At 33.3% G+C, this 13866-nt stretch overlaps 10 non-coding genes across 10 annotated transcripts; 5 read left to right on the top strand and 5 right to left on the bottom strand.

The window, feature by feature from the left end:
- Positions 1 to 2006: 2006 nt before the first annotated feature.
- TRNAQ-CUG (transfer RNA glutamine (anticodon CUG)) lies at positions 2007 to 2078 on the bottom strand. Its single transcript has one exon. It is a non-coding gene; the product is annotated as a tRNA-Gln (tRNA).
- A 1547-nt stretch (positions 2079 to 3625) lies between these two features.
- Positions 3626 to 3697, top strand: TRNAQ-UUG (transfer RNA glutamine (anticodon UUG)). The gene has a single exon. It is a non-coding gene; the product is annotated as a tRNA-Gln (tRNA).
- Positions 3698 to 4522: 825 nt separating this feature from the next.
- TRNAQ-CUG (transfer RNA glutamine (anticodon CUG)) lies at positions 4523 to 4594 on the bottom strand. The gene has a single exon. It is a non-coding gene; the product is annotated as a tRNA-Gln (tRNA).
- A 1548-nt stretch (positions 4595 to 6142) lies between these two features.
- TRNAQ-UUG (transfer RNA glutamine (anticodon UUG)) lies at positions 6143 to 6214 on the top strand. The gene has a single exon. It is a non-coding gene; the product is annotated as a tRNA-Gln (tRNA).
- Positions 6215 to 7039: 825 nt separating this feature from the next.
- On the bottom strand, positions 7040 to 7111 carry TRNAQ-CUG (transfer RNA glutamine (anticodon CUG)). Its single transcript has one exon. It is a non-coding gene; the product is annotated as a tRNA-Gln (tRNA).
- A 1547-nt stretch (positions 7112 to 8658) lies between these two features.
- TRNAQ-UUG (transfer RNA glutamine (anticodon UUG)) lies at positions 8659 to 8730 on the top strand. Its single transcript has one exon. It is a non-coding gene; the product is annotated as a tRNA-Gln (tRNA).
- An 825-nt stretch (positions 8731 to 9555) lies between these two features.
- Positions 9556 to 9627, bottom strand: TRNAQ-CUG (transfer RNA glutamine (anticodon CUG)). The gene has a single exon. It is a non-coding gene; the product is annotated as a tRNA-Gln (tRNA).
- A 1547-nt stretch (positions 9628 to 11174) lies between these two features.
- On the top strand, positions 11175 to 11246 carry TRNAQ-UUG (transfer RNA glutamine (anticodon UUG)). The gene has a single exon. It is a non-coding gene; the product is annotated as a tRNA-Gln (tRNA).
- Positions 11247 to 12071: 825 nt separating this feature from the next.
- Positions 12072 to 12143, bottom strand: TRNAQ-CUG (transfer RNA glutamine (anticodon CUG)). Its single transcript has one exon. It is a non-coding gene; the product is annotated as a tRNA-Gln (tRNA).
- Positions 12144 to 13691: 1548 nt separating this feature from the next.
- On the top strand, positions 13692 to 13763 carry TRNAQ-UUG (transfer RNA glutamine (anticodon UUG)). Its single transcript has one exon. It is a non-coding gene; the product is annotated as a tRNA-Gln (tRNA).
- Positions 13764 to 13866: the final 103 nt, after the last annotated feature.

The raw sequence follows: 13866 nt of genomic DNA, 5'->3' as shown, positions 1-13866 counted from the left end.
TGTTGACTCCTTTCAAAATGTCCAACAGCTTGAACAAGTTACAGAAATACGAACTTCATAATACTTTTACATCAGATTCCTACACAAAATAGTGCGACATTACAAAATCCTATCCTGTTTTTCTCAAATGCATTTCAGAGGGCTGATTCCCAGCATTCCTTTTTGAAGATTTCCACACTATTGATAAGGCGAATATAGCACATTCTGAAAGAGATGTGTTCTTAAATCAAACCTAGAGAACCACAATGACGGTATCATTCAGATAGTACAAATGTTTTTTGTATATTAGTATGGAAATTGTGAAATAAAACATTTCTCATGCTGATTTTCAACAGTCGATCTGCAATCATGAAATATAAGCTTTTGCTTGGAGGCCTCAAAGGTACTGATCTAATTTTCTTTTTTAGAATTATTCACAGATCGTATGATATGCTTTGTACAAATCAACTATGTTGTTAGATCAAAATTGATTAAAAAGTGACTATCTCAATTTCAGGACATATAGAAGAGGAAGGAGAAGAAGCTCATGTTTCAAATGCGGAGAGGCAACAACTGTTCATTATTTTCACCTCTATTTATTATACGTATTTTTATAATGTATATATTTATATTTTCCGATAAAAATACATAGACATATAGCGATATATAGGGAGATACATACATATAAGTTGATATGTACAAGTTTATAAGTGAATGAGATGTTTTTCCAATTAATACTTCTAAGAACTGAATGGAAAAAAAATCGTAAAGTTTAGATAAGTCCCACTGAGCTTTGTACTTAGATCCCTGTTTTCAGAGTCCAGATTGACAAGCATAACACCATCAACCCACCTGTACCAGGTTGAGCTTTCCATTTTGGCAGAAGAGATTGCATTCACGGGGGAATCTTATCTTTTATTGCAAAATCGTATCTCACATAAAAAGTACTGTTCAACAGAGTCATAGCGTTACTTGAGTCCTTTGTGCAACATCCTTCCCTAACATAGTTCAATAGGCAAAAGTTGAACAGAATAGAAAAGTTATGTAATTCTGTTTGTCTTTGACTGTAGAAAATAAAAAATTTGAAATGTCCACATTGCTGCAGCAATTTGCTCCCCTGTCACATGGGAGGTTCCATGGTGTAATGGTTAGCACTTTGGACTTTGAATCCAAGTCACCGAGTTCAAATCTCGGTGGGACCACTTTCATGACTTATGACCAAATCTTTTTCTGTCAAGTGTATTCATAAATATCATAAATCTAACACGGGTAGAGTGAAACATTAATTTATTGATTGTATTTTTAAAGTCTATTTGATGTGAGCAAATGATAGAACTTTTAGAAAACCTGGAAATAAAATGGCTCAAAATAATGAGACATTTTGTGAGCTGACTCTGTTTTCTCAACTCATCACAAGAGGCTGATGCAAGATATTACTTGTTTAAATCTTACTGTTATTGATAAGGGGAACAAGGAACTTTTTTAATTGGAAAGCCTTCATTAAAAGAAAACTTGAGGAATCAAATTGTGTATTTTGGGGACAGAAGAGATGAACTTTTAAATAACAATCTTGAAATTAAGACACACAGATATTTACACTCTGTTTTTCTAAAGTAGATCCATAACCACAAAGTAGAATCTTTCGAAAGACATGTCAAATGTATTAATCTGAATTCCTCTTTCAAAGAAATTCACAATTAAATGCACTGTGTAAGTTAAGAATGTTGTCAGATAAGAAATCAGCAAAATTAACTATCTTATTACTGATCATAAAGATGAGAAAGGAAAAGAACCTCTTGCTTAAATTGTGGATGGGAAAGAACAGTTTTTAGTTTTCAGCTTCAGTACTTATGTTCATGAATTTTTCATTTCTTTATATTGTATTATCGCTATCTAGATGGATATAGCCATCTGTACATAGATACATACTTATACGTTGATAAGTTACAGTATAAAACTTTGACGTTATGTTTTTCCAAGTCCAAATTCTAAGAAATTAGTGAAATATTAAATCTCATAATTCAAGCAGGTCCCACCGAGATTTGAACTCGGATCGCTGGATTCAGAGTCCAGAGTGCTAACCATTACACCATGGAACCCTGCCATACATGAGGGATTTTTCCATTGAGACAAAAGAGAGCGCATCAGTGCAGGGGCTTTTCTTACATTGATGAAAAGATAACTCAGTTGAATGCTCATAGTGTAAAGAGCTACAATGTGATTTGATTCTTTTCAGCTACATTCTCCATAACAGTGTTAAATGTGCAAACGTTTATCAGGACATGCAATTTACAAAATAATGATCATATTTGACTGAAGAATATTAAAACATTCTACATTTCCAAACTACTACATCCATTTCTCTGTCTCTCACATGGGTGGCTCCAAAGAGCAACGGTTGGCACTTTGGACTTTGCATGCAAAGGTACCAGTCCAATTCTTTGAGGTACTATTTTACTAATCTCAACCTTTTATATTTCTGTCATCTTTTGTTATTGATAGCTCCAATCCAATACCAGTAGGTTGAACGAGACAAATGTTGACTCCTTTCAAAATGTCCAACAGCTTGAACAAGTTACAGAAATACGAACTTTATAATACTTTTACATCAGATTCCTACACAAAATAGTGCGACATTACAAAATCCTATCCTGTTTTTCTCAAATGCATTTCAGAGGGCTGATTCCCAGCATTCCTTTTTGAAGATTTCTACACTATTGATAAGGCGAATATAGCACATTTTGAAAGAGATGTGTTCTTAAATCAAACCTAGAGAACCACAATGACGGTATCATTCAGATAGTACAAATGTTTTTTGTATATTAGTATGGAAATTGTGAAATAAAACATTTCTCATGCTGATTTTCAACAGTCGATCTGCAATCATGAAATATAAGCTTTTGCTTGGAGGCCTCAAAGGTACTGATCTAATTTTCTTTTTTAGAATTATTCACAGATCGTATGATATGCTTTGTACAAATCAACTATGTTGTTAGATCAAAATTGATTAAAAAGTGACTATCTCAATTTCAGGACATATAGAAGAGGAAGGAGAAGAAGCTCATGTTTCAAATGCGGAGAGGCAACAACTGTTCTTTATTTTCACCTCTATTAATTATACATATTTTTATAATGTATATATTTATATTTTCCGATAAAAATACATAGACATATAGCGATATATAGGGAGATACATACATATAAGTTGATACGTACAAGTTTATAAGTAAATGAGATGTTTTTCCAATTAATACTTCTAAGAACTGAATGGAAAAAAAATCGTAAAGTTTAGATAAGTCCCACTGAGCTTTGTACTTAGATCCCTGTTTTCAGAGTCCAGATTGACAAGCATAACACCATCAACCCACCTGTACCAGGTTGAGCTTTCCATTTTGGCAGAAGAGATTGCATTCACGGGGGAATCTTATCTTTTATTGCAAAATCTTATCTCACATAAAAAGTACTGTTCAACAGAGTCATAGCGTTACTTGAGTCCTTTGTGCAACATCCTTCCCTAACATAGTTCAATAGGCAAAAGTTGAACTGAATAGAAAAGTTATGTAATTCTGTTTGTCTTTGACTGTAGAAAATAAAAAATGTGAAATGTCCACATTGCTGCAGCAATTTGCTCCCCTGTCACATGGGAGGTTCCATGGTGTAATGGTTAGCACTTTGGACTTTGAATCCAAGGATCCGAGTTCAAATCTCGGTGGGACCACTTTTGTGACTTATGACCAAATCTTTTTCTGTCAAGTGTATTCATAAATATCATAAATCTAACACGGGTAGAGTGAAACATTAATTTATTGATTGTATTTTTAAAGTCTATTTGATGTGAGCAAATGATAGAACTTTTAGAAAACATGGAAATAAAATGGCTCAAAATAATGAGACATTTTGTGAGCTGACTCTGTTTTCTCAACTCATCACAAGAAGCTGATGCAAGATATTACTTGTATAAATCGTACTGTTATTGATAAGGGGAACAAGGAACTTTTTAAATTGGAAAGCCTTCATTAAAAGAAAACTTGAGGAATCAAATTGTGTATTTTGGGGACAGAAGAGATGAACTTTTAAATAACAATCTTGAAATTAAGACACACAGATATTTACACTCTGTTTTTCTAAAGTAGATCCATAACCACAAAGTAGAATCTTTCGAAAGACATGTCAAATGTATTAATCTGAATTCCTCTTTCAAAGAAATTCACAATTAAATGCACTGTGTAAGTTAAGAATGTTGTCAGATAAGAAATCAGCAAAATTAACTATCTTATTACTGATCATAAAGATGAGAAAGGAAAAGAACCTCTTGCTTAAATTGTGGATGGGAAAGAACAGTTTTTAGTTTTCAGCTTCAGTACTTATGTTTATGAATTTTTCATTTCTTTATATTGTATTATCGCTATCTAGATGGATATAGCCATCTGTACATAGATACATACTTATACGTTGATAAGTTTCAGTATAAAACTTTGACGTTATGTTTTTCCAAGTCCAAATTCTAAGAAATTAGTGAAATATTAAATCTCATAATTCAAGCAGGTCCCACCGAGATTTGAACTCGGATCGCTGGATTCAGAGTCCAGAGTGCTAACCATTACACCATGGAACCCTGCCATACATGAGGGATTTTTCCATTGAGACAAAAGAGAGCGCATCAGTGCAGGGGCTTTTCTTACATTGATGAAAAGATAACTCAGTTGAATGCTCATAGTGTAAAGAGCTACAATGTGATTTGATTCTTTTCAGCTACATTCTCCATAACAGTGTTAAATATGCAAACGTTTATCAGAACATGCAATTTACAAAATAATGATCATATTTGACTGAAGAATATTAAAACATTCTACATTTCCAAACTACTACATCCATTTCTCTGTCTCTCACATGGGTGGCTCCAAAGAGCAACGGTTGGCACTTTGGACTTTGCATGCAAAGGTACCAGTCCAATTCTTTGAGGTACTATTTTACTAATCTCAACCTTTTACATTTCTGTCATCTTTTGTTATTGATAGCTCCAATCCAATACCAGTAGGTTGAACGAGACAAATGTTGACTCCTTTCAAAATGTCCAACAGCTTGAACAAGTTACAGAAATACGAACTTTATAATACTTTTACATCAGATTCCTACACAAAATAGTGCGACATTACAAAATCCTATCCTGTTTTTCTCAAATGCATTTCAGAGGGCTGATTCCCAGCATTCCTTTTTGAAGATTTCTACACTATTGATAAGGCGAATATAGCACATTTTGAAAGAGATGTGTTCTTAAATCAAACCTAGAGAACCACAATGACGGTATCATTCAGATAGTACAAATGTTTTTTGTATATTAGTATGGAAATTGTGAAATAAAACATTTCTCATGCTGATTTTCAACAGTCGATCTGCAATCATGAAATATAAGCTTTTGCTTGGAGGCCTCAAAGGTACTGATCTAATTTTCTTTTTTAGAATTATTCACAGATCGTATGATATGCTTTGTACAAATCAACTATGCTGTTAGATCAAAATTGATTAAAAAGTGACTATCTCAATTTCAGGACATATAGAAGAGGAAGGAGAAGAAGCTCATGTTTCAAATGCGGAGAGGCAACAACTGTTCTTTATTTTCACCTCTATTAATTATACATACTTTTTATAATGTATATATTTATATTTTCCGATAAAAATACATAGACATATAGCGATATATAGGGAGATACATACATATAAGTTGATACGTACAAGTTTATAAGTAAATGAGATGTTTTTCCAATTAATACTTCTAAGAACTGAATGGAAAAAAAATCGTAAAGTTTAGATAAGTCCCACTGAGCTTTGTACTTAGATCCCTGTTTTCAGAGTCCAGATTGACAAGCATAACACCATCAACCCACCTGTACCAGGTTGAGCTTTCCATTTTGGCAGAAGAGATTGCATTCACGGGGGAATCTTATCTTTTATTGCAAAATCTTATCTCACATAAAAAGTACTGTTCAACAGAGTCATAGCGTTACTTGAGTCCTTTGTGCAACATCCTTCCCTAACATAGTTCAATAGGCAAAAGTTGAACAGAATAGAAAAGTTATGTAATTCTGTTTGTCTTTGACTGTAGAAAATAAAAAATGTGAAATGTCCACATTGCTGCAGCAATTTGCTCCCCTGTCACATGGGAGGTTCCATGGTGTAATGGTTAGCACTTTGGACTTTGAATCCAAGGATCCGAGTTCAAATCTCGGTGGGACCACTTTTGTGACTTATGACCAAATCTTTTTCTGTCAAGTGTATTCATAAATATCATAAATCTAACACGGGTAGAGTGAAACATTAATTTATTGATTGTATTTTTAAAGTCTATTTGATGTGAGCAAATGATAGAACTTTTAGAAAACATGGAAATAAAATGGCTCAAAATAATGAGACATTTTGTGAGCTGACTCTGTTTTCTCAACTCATCACAAGAAGCTGATGCAAGATATTACTTGTATAAATCGTACTGTTATTGATAAGGGGAACAAGGAACTTTTTAAATTGGAAAGCCTTCATTAAAAGAAAACTTGAGGAATCAAATTGTGTATTTTGGGGACAGAAGAGATGAACTTTTAAATAACAATCTTGAAATTAAGACACACAGATATTTACACTCTGTTTTTCTAAAGTAGATCCATAACCACAAAGTAGAATCTTTCGAAAGACATGTCAAATGTATTAATCTGAATTCCTCTTTCAAAGAAATTCACAATTAAATGCACTGTGTAAGTTAAGAATGTTGTCAGATAAGAAATCAGCAAAATTAACTATCTTATTACTGATCATAAAGATGAGAAAGGAAAAGAACCTCTTGCTTAAATTGTGGATGGGAAAGAACAGTTTTTAGTTTTCAGCTTCAGTACTTATGTTTATGAATTTTTCATTTCTTTATATTGTATTATCGCTATCTAGATGGATATAGCCATCTGTACATAGATACATACTTATACGTTGATAAGTTTCAGTATAAAACTTTGACGTTATGTTTTTCCAAGTCCAAATTCTAAGAAATTAGTGAAATATTAAATCTCATAATTCAAGCAGGTCCCACCGAGATTTGAACTCGGATCGCTGGATTCAGAGTCCAGAGTGCTAACCATTACACCATGGAACCCTGCCATACATGAGGGATTTTTCCATTGAGACAAAAGAGAGCGCATCAGTGCAGGGGCTTTTCTTACATTGATGAAAAGATAACTCAGTTGAATGCTCATAGTGTAAAGAGCTACAATGTGATTTGATTCTTTTCAGCTACATTCTCCATAACAGTGTTAAATGTGCAAACGTTTATCAGAACATGCAATTTACAAAATAATGATCATATTTGACTGAAGAATATTAAAACATTCTACATTTCCAAACTACTACATCCATTTCTCTGTCTCTCACATGGGTGGCTCCAAAGAGCAACGGTTGGCACTTTGGACTTTGCATGCAAAGGTACCAGTCCAATTCTTTGAGGTACTATTTTACTAATCTCAACCTTTTACATTTCTGTCATCTTTTGTTATTGATAGCTCCAATCCAATACCAGTAGGTTGAACGAGACAAATGTTGACTCCTTTCAAAATGTCCAACAGCTTGAACAAGTTACAGAAATACGAACTTTATAATACTTTTACATCAGATTCCTACACAAAATAGTGCGACATTACAAAATCCTATCCTGTTTTTCTCAAATGCATTTCAGAGGGCTGATTCCCAGCATTCCTTTTTGAAGATTTCTACACTATTGATAAGGCGAATATAGCACATTTTGAAAGAGATGTGTTCTTAAATCAAACCTAGAGAACCACAATGACGGTATCATTCAGATAGTACAAATGTTTTTTGTATATTAGTATGGAAATTGTGAAATAAACATTTCTCATGCTGATTTTCAACAGTCGATCTGCAATCATGAAATATAAGCTTTTGCTTGGAGGCCTCAAAGGTACTGATCTAATTTTCTTTTTTAGAATTATTCACAGATCGTATGATATGCTTTGTACAAATCAACTATGCTGTTAGATCAAAATTGATTAAAAAGTGACTATCTCAATTTCAGGACATATAGAAGAGGAAGGAGAAGAAGCTCATGTTTCAAATGCGGAGAGGCAACAACTGTTCTTTATTTTCACCTCTATTAATTATACATACTTTTTATAATGTATATATTTATATTTTCCGATAAAAATACATAGACATATAGCGATATATAGGGAGATACATACATATAAGTTGATACGTACAAGTTTATAAGTAAATGAGATGTTTTTCCAATTAATACTTCTAAGAACTGAATGGAAAAAAAATCGTAAAGTTTAGATAAGTCCCACTGAGCTTTGTACTTAGATCCCTGTTTTCAGAGTCCAGATTGACAAGCATAACACCATCAACCCACCTGTACCAGGTTGAGCTTTCCATTTTGGCAGAAGAGATTGCATTCACGGGGGAATCTTATCTTTTATTGCAAAATCTTATCTCACATAAAAAGTACTGTTCAACAGAGTCATAGCGTTACTTGAGTCCTTTGTGCAACATCCTTCCCTAACATAGTTCAATAGGCAAAAGTTGAACAGAATAGAAAAGTTATGTAATTCTGTTTGTCTTTGACTGTAGAAAATAAAAAATGTGAAATGTCCACATTGCTGCAGCAATTTGCTCCCCTGTCACATGGGAGGTTCCATGGTGTAATGGTTAGCACTTTGGACTTTGAATCCAAGGATCCGAGTTCAAATCTCGGTGGGACCACTTTCGTGACTTATGACCAAATCTTTTTCTGTCAAGTGTATTCATAAATATCATAAATCTAACACGGGTAGAGTGAAACATTAATTTATTGATTGTATTTTTAAAGTCTATTTGATGTGAGCAAATGATAGAACTTTTAGAAAACATGGAAATAAAATGGCTCAAAATAATGAGACATTTTGTGAGCTGACTCTGTTTTCTCAACTCATCACAAGAAGCTGATGCAAGATATTACTTGTATAAATCGTACTGTTATTGATAAGGGGAACAAGGAACTTTTTAAATTGGAAAGCCTTCATTAAAAGAAAACTTGAGGAATCAAATTGTGTATTTTGGGGACAGAAGAGATGAACTTTTAAATAACAATCTTGAAATTAAGACACACAGATATTTACACTCTGTTTTTCTAAAGTAGATCCATAACCACAAAGTAGAATCTTTCGAAAGACATGTCAAATGTATTAATCTGAATTCCTCTTTCAAAGAAATTCACAATTAAATGCACTGTGTAAGTTAAGAATGTTGTCAGATAAGAAATCAGCAAAATTAACTATCTTATTACTGATCATAAAGATGAGAAAGGAAAAGAACCTCTTGCTTAAATTGTGGATGGGAAAGAACAGTTTTTAGTTTTCAGCTTCAGTACTTATGTTCATGAATTTTTCATTTCTTTATATTGTATTATCGCTATCTAGATGGATATAGCCATCTGTACATAGATACATACTTATACGTTGATAAGTTACAGTATAAAACTTTGACGTTATGTTTTTCCAAGTCCAAATTCTAAGAAATTAGTGAAATATTAAATCTCATAATTCAAGCAGGTCCCACCGAGATTTGAACTCGGATCGCTGGATTCAGAGTCCAGAGTGCTAACCATTACACCATGGAACCCTGCCATACATGAGGGATTTTTCCATTGAGACAAAAGAGAGCGCATCAGTGCAGGGGCTTTTCTTACATTGATGAAAAGATAACTCAGTTGAATGCTCATAGTGTAAAGAGCTACAATGTGATTTGATTCTTTTCAGCTACATTCTCCATAACAGTGTTAAATGTGCAAACGTTTATCAGGACATGCAATTTACAAAATAATGATCATATTTGACTGAAGAATATTAAAACATTCTACATTTCCAAACTACTACATCCATTTCTCTGTCTCTCACATGGGTGGCTCCAAAGAGCAACGGTTGGCACTTTGGACTTTGCATGCAAAGGTACCAGTCCAATTCTTTGAGGTACTATTTTACTAATCTCAACCTTTTATATTTCTGTCATCTTTTGTTATTGATAGCTCCAATCCAATACCAGTAGGTTGAACGAGACAAATGTTGACTCCTTTCAAAATGTCCAACAGCTTGAACAAGTTACAGAAATACGAACTTTATAATACTTTTACATCAGATTCCTACACAAAATAGTGCGACATTACAAAATCCTATCCTGTTTTTCTCAAATGCATTTCAGAGGGCTGATTCCCAGCATTCCTTTTTGAAGATTTCTACACTATTGATAAGGCGAATATAGCACATTTTGAAAGAGATGTGTTCTTAAATCAAACCTAGAGAACCACAATGACGGTATCATTCAGATAGTACAAATGTTTTTTGTATATTAGTATGGAAATTGTGAAATAAAACATTTCTCATGCTGATTTTCAACAGTCGATCTGCAATCATGAAATATAAGCTTTTGCTTGGAGGCCTCAAAGGTACTGATCTAATTTTCTTTTTTAGAATTATTCACAGATCGTATGATATGCTTTGTACAAATCAACTATGTTGTTAGATCAAAATTGATTAAAAAGTGACTATCTCAATTTCAGGACATATAGAAGAGGAAGGAGAAGAAGCTCATGTTTCAAATGCGGAGAGGCAACAACTGTTCTTTATTTTCACCTCTATTAATTATACATATTTTTATAATGTATATATTTATATTTTCCGATAAAAATACATAGACATATAGCGATATATAGGGAGATACATACATATAAGTTGATACGTACAAGTTTATAAGTAAATGAGATGTTTTTCCAATTAATACTTCTAAGAACTGAATGGAAAAAAAATCGTAAAGTTTAGATAAGTCCCACTGAGCTTTGTACTTAGATCCCTGTTTTCAGAGTCCAGATTGACAAGCATAACACCATCAACCCACCTGTACCAGGTTGAGCTTTCCATTTTGGCAGAAGAGATTGCATTCACGGGGGAATCTTATCTTTTATTGCAAAATCTTATCTCACATAAAAAGTACTGTTCAACAGAGTCATAGCGTTACTTGAGTCCTTTGTGCAACATCCTTCCCTAACATAGTTCAATAGGCAAAAGTTGAACTGAATAGAAAAGTTATGTAATTCTGTTTGTCTTTGACTGTAGAAAATAAAAAATGTGAAATGTCCACATTGCTGCAGCAATTTGCTCCCCTGTCACATGGGAGGTTCCATGGTGTAATGGTTAGCACTTTGGACTTTGAATCCAAGGATCCGAGTTCAAATCTCGGTGGGACCACTTTTGTGACTTATGACCAAATCTTTTTCTGTCAAGTGTATTCATAAATATCATAAATCTAACACGGGTAGAGTGAAACATTAATTTATTGATTGTATTTTTAAAGTCTATTTGATGTGAGCAAATGATAGAACTTTTAGAAAACATGGAAATAAAATGGCTCAAAATAATGAGACATTTTGTGAGCTGACTCTGTTTTCTCAACTCATCACAAGAAGCTGATGCAAGATATTACTTGTATAAATCGTACTGTTATTGATAAGGGGAACAAGGAACTTTTTAAATTGGAAAGCCTTCATTAAAAGAAAACTTGAGGAATCAAATTGTGTATTTTGGGGACAGAAGAGATGAACTTTTAAATAACAATCTTGAAATTAAGACACACAGATATTTACACTCTGTTTTTCTAAAGTAGATCCATAACCACAAAGTAGAATCTTTCGAAAGACATGTCAAATGTATTAATCTGAATTCCTCTTTCAAAGAAATTCACAATTAAATGCACTGTGTAAGTTAAGAATGTTGTCAGATAAGAAATCAGCAAAATTAACTATCTTATTACTGATCATAAAGATGAGAAAGGAAAAGAACCTCTTGCTTAAATTGTGGATGGGAAAGAACAGTTTTTAGTTTTCAGCTTCAGTACTTATGTTTATGAATTTTTCATTTCTTTATATTGTATTATCGCTATCTAGATGGATATAGCCATCTGTACATAGATACATACTTATACGTTGATAAGTTTCAGTATAAAACTTTGACGTTATGTTTTTCCAAGTCCAAATTCTAAGAAATTAGTGAAATATTAAATCTCATAATTCAAGCAGGTCCCACCGAGATTTGAACTCGGATCGCTGGATTCAGAGTCCAGAGTGCTAACCATTACACCATGGAACCCTGCCATACATGAGGGATTTTTCCATTGAGACAAAAGAGAGCGCATCAGTGCAGGGGCTTTTCTTACATTGATGAAAAGATAACTCAGTTGAATGCTCATAGTGTAAAGAGCTACAATGTGATTTGATTCTTTTCAGCTACATTCTCCATAACAGTGTTAAATATGCAAACGTTTATCAGAACATGCAATTTACAAAATAATGATCATATTTGACTGAAGAATATTAAAACATTCTACATTTCCAAACTACTACATCCATTTCTCTGTCTCTCACATGGGTGGCTCCAAAGAGCAACGGTTGGCACTTTGGACTTTGCATGCAAAGGTACCAGTCCAATTCTTTGAGGTACTATTTTACTAATCTCAACCTTTTACATTTCTGTCATCTTTTGTTATTGATAGCTCCAATCCAATACCAGTAGGTTGAACGAGACAAATGTTGACTCCTTTCAAAATGTCCAACAGCTTGAACAAGTTACAGAAATACGAACTTTATAATACTTTTACATCAGATTCCTACACAAAATAGTGCGACATTACAAAATCCTATCCTGTTTTTCTCAAATGCATTTCAGAGGGCTGATTCCCAGCATTCCTTTTTGAAGATTTCTACACTATTGATAAGGCGAATATAGCACATTTTGAAAGAGATGTGTTCTTAAATCAAACCTAGAGAACCACAATGACGGTATCATTCAGATAGTACAAATGTTTTTTGTATATTAGTATGGAAATTGTGAAATAAAACATTTCTCATGCTGATTTTCAACAGTCGATCTGCAATCATGAAATATAAGCTTTTGCTTGGAGGCCTCAAAGGTACTGATCTAATTTTCTTTTTTAGAATTATTCACAGATCGTATGATATGCTTTGTACAAATCAACTATGCTGTTAGATCAAAATTGATTAAAAAGTGACTATCTCAATTTCAGGACATATAGAAGAGGAAGGAGAAGAAGCTCATGTTTCAAATGCGGAGAGGCAACAACTGTTCTTTATTTTCACCTCTATTAATTATACATACTTTTTATAATGTATATATTTATATTTTCCGATAAAAATACATAGACATATAGCGATATATAGGGAGATACATACATATAAGTTGATACGTACAAGTTTATAAGTAAATGAGATGTTTTTCCAATTAATACTTCTAAGAACTGAATGGAAAAAAAATCGTAAAGTTTAGATAAGTCCCACTGAGCTTTGTACTTAGATCCCTGTTTTCAGAGTCCAGATTGACAAGCATAACACCATCAACCCACCTGTACCAGGTTGAGCTTTCCATTTTGGCAGAAGAGATTGCATTCACGGGGGAATCTTATCTTTTATTGCAAAATCTTATCTCACATAAAAAGTACTGTTCAACAGAGTCATAGCGTTACTTGAGTCCTTTGTGCAACATCCTTCCCTAACATAGTTCAATAGGCAAAAGTTGAACAGAATAGAAAAGTTATGTAATTCTGTTTGTCTTTGACTGTAGAAAATAAAAAATGTGAAATGTCCACATTGCTGCAGCAATTTGCTCCCCTGTCACATGGGAGGTTCCATGGTGTAATGGTTAGCACTTTGGACTTTGAATCCAAGGATCCGAGTTCAAATCTCGGTGGGACCACTTTTGTGACTTATGACCAAATCTTTTTCTGTCAAGTGTATTCATAAATATCATAAATCTAACACGGGTAGAGTGAAACATTAATTTATTGATTGTATTTTTA

This window comes from Lissotriton vulgaris, unplaced genomic scaffold (assembly GCF_964263255.1).
Source record: "Lissotriton vulgaris unplaced genomic scaffold, aLisVul1.2 SCAFFOLD_2159, whole genome shotgun sequence".
In the NCBI taxonomy this organism is placed as follows: Eukaryota; Metazoa; Chordata; class Amphibia; order Caudata; family Salamandridae; genus Lissotriton; species Lissotriton vulgaris.
This window is presented reverse-complemented; position numbering and strand designations above follow the sequence as displayed.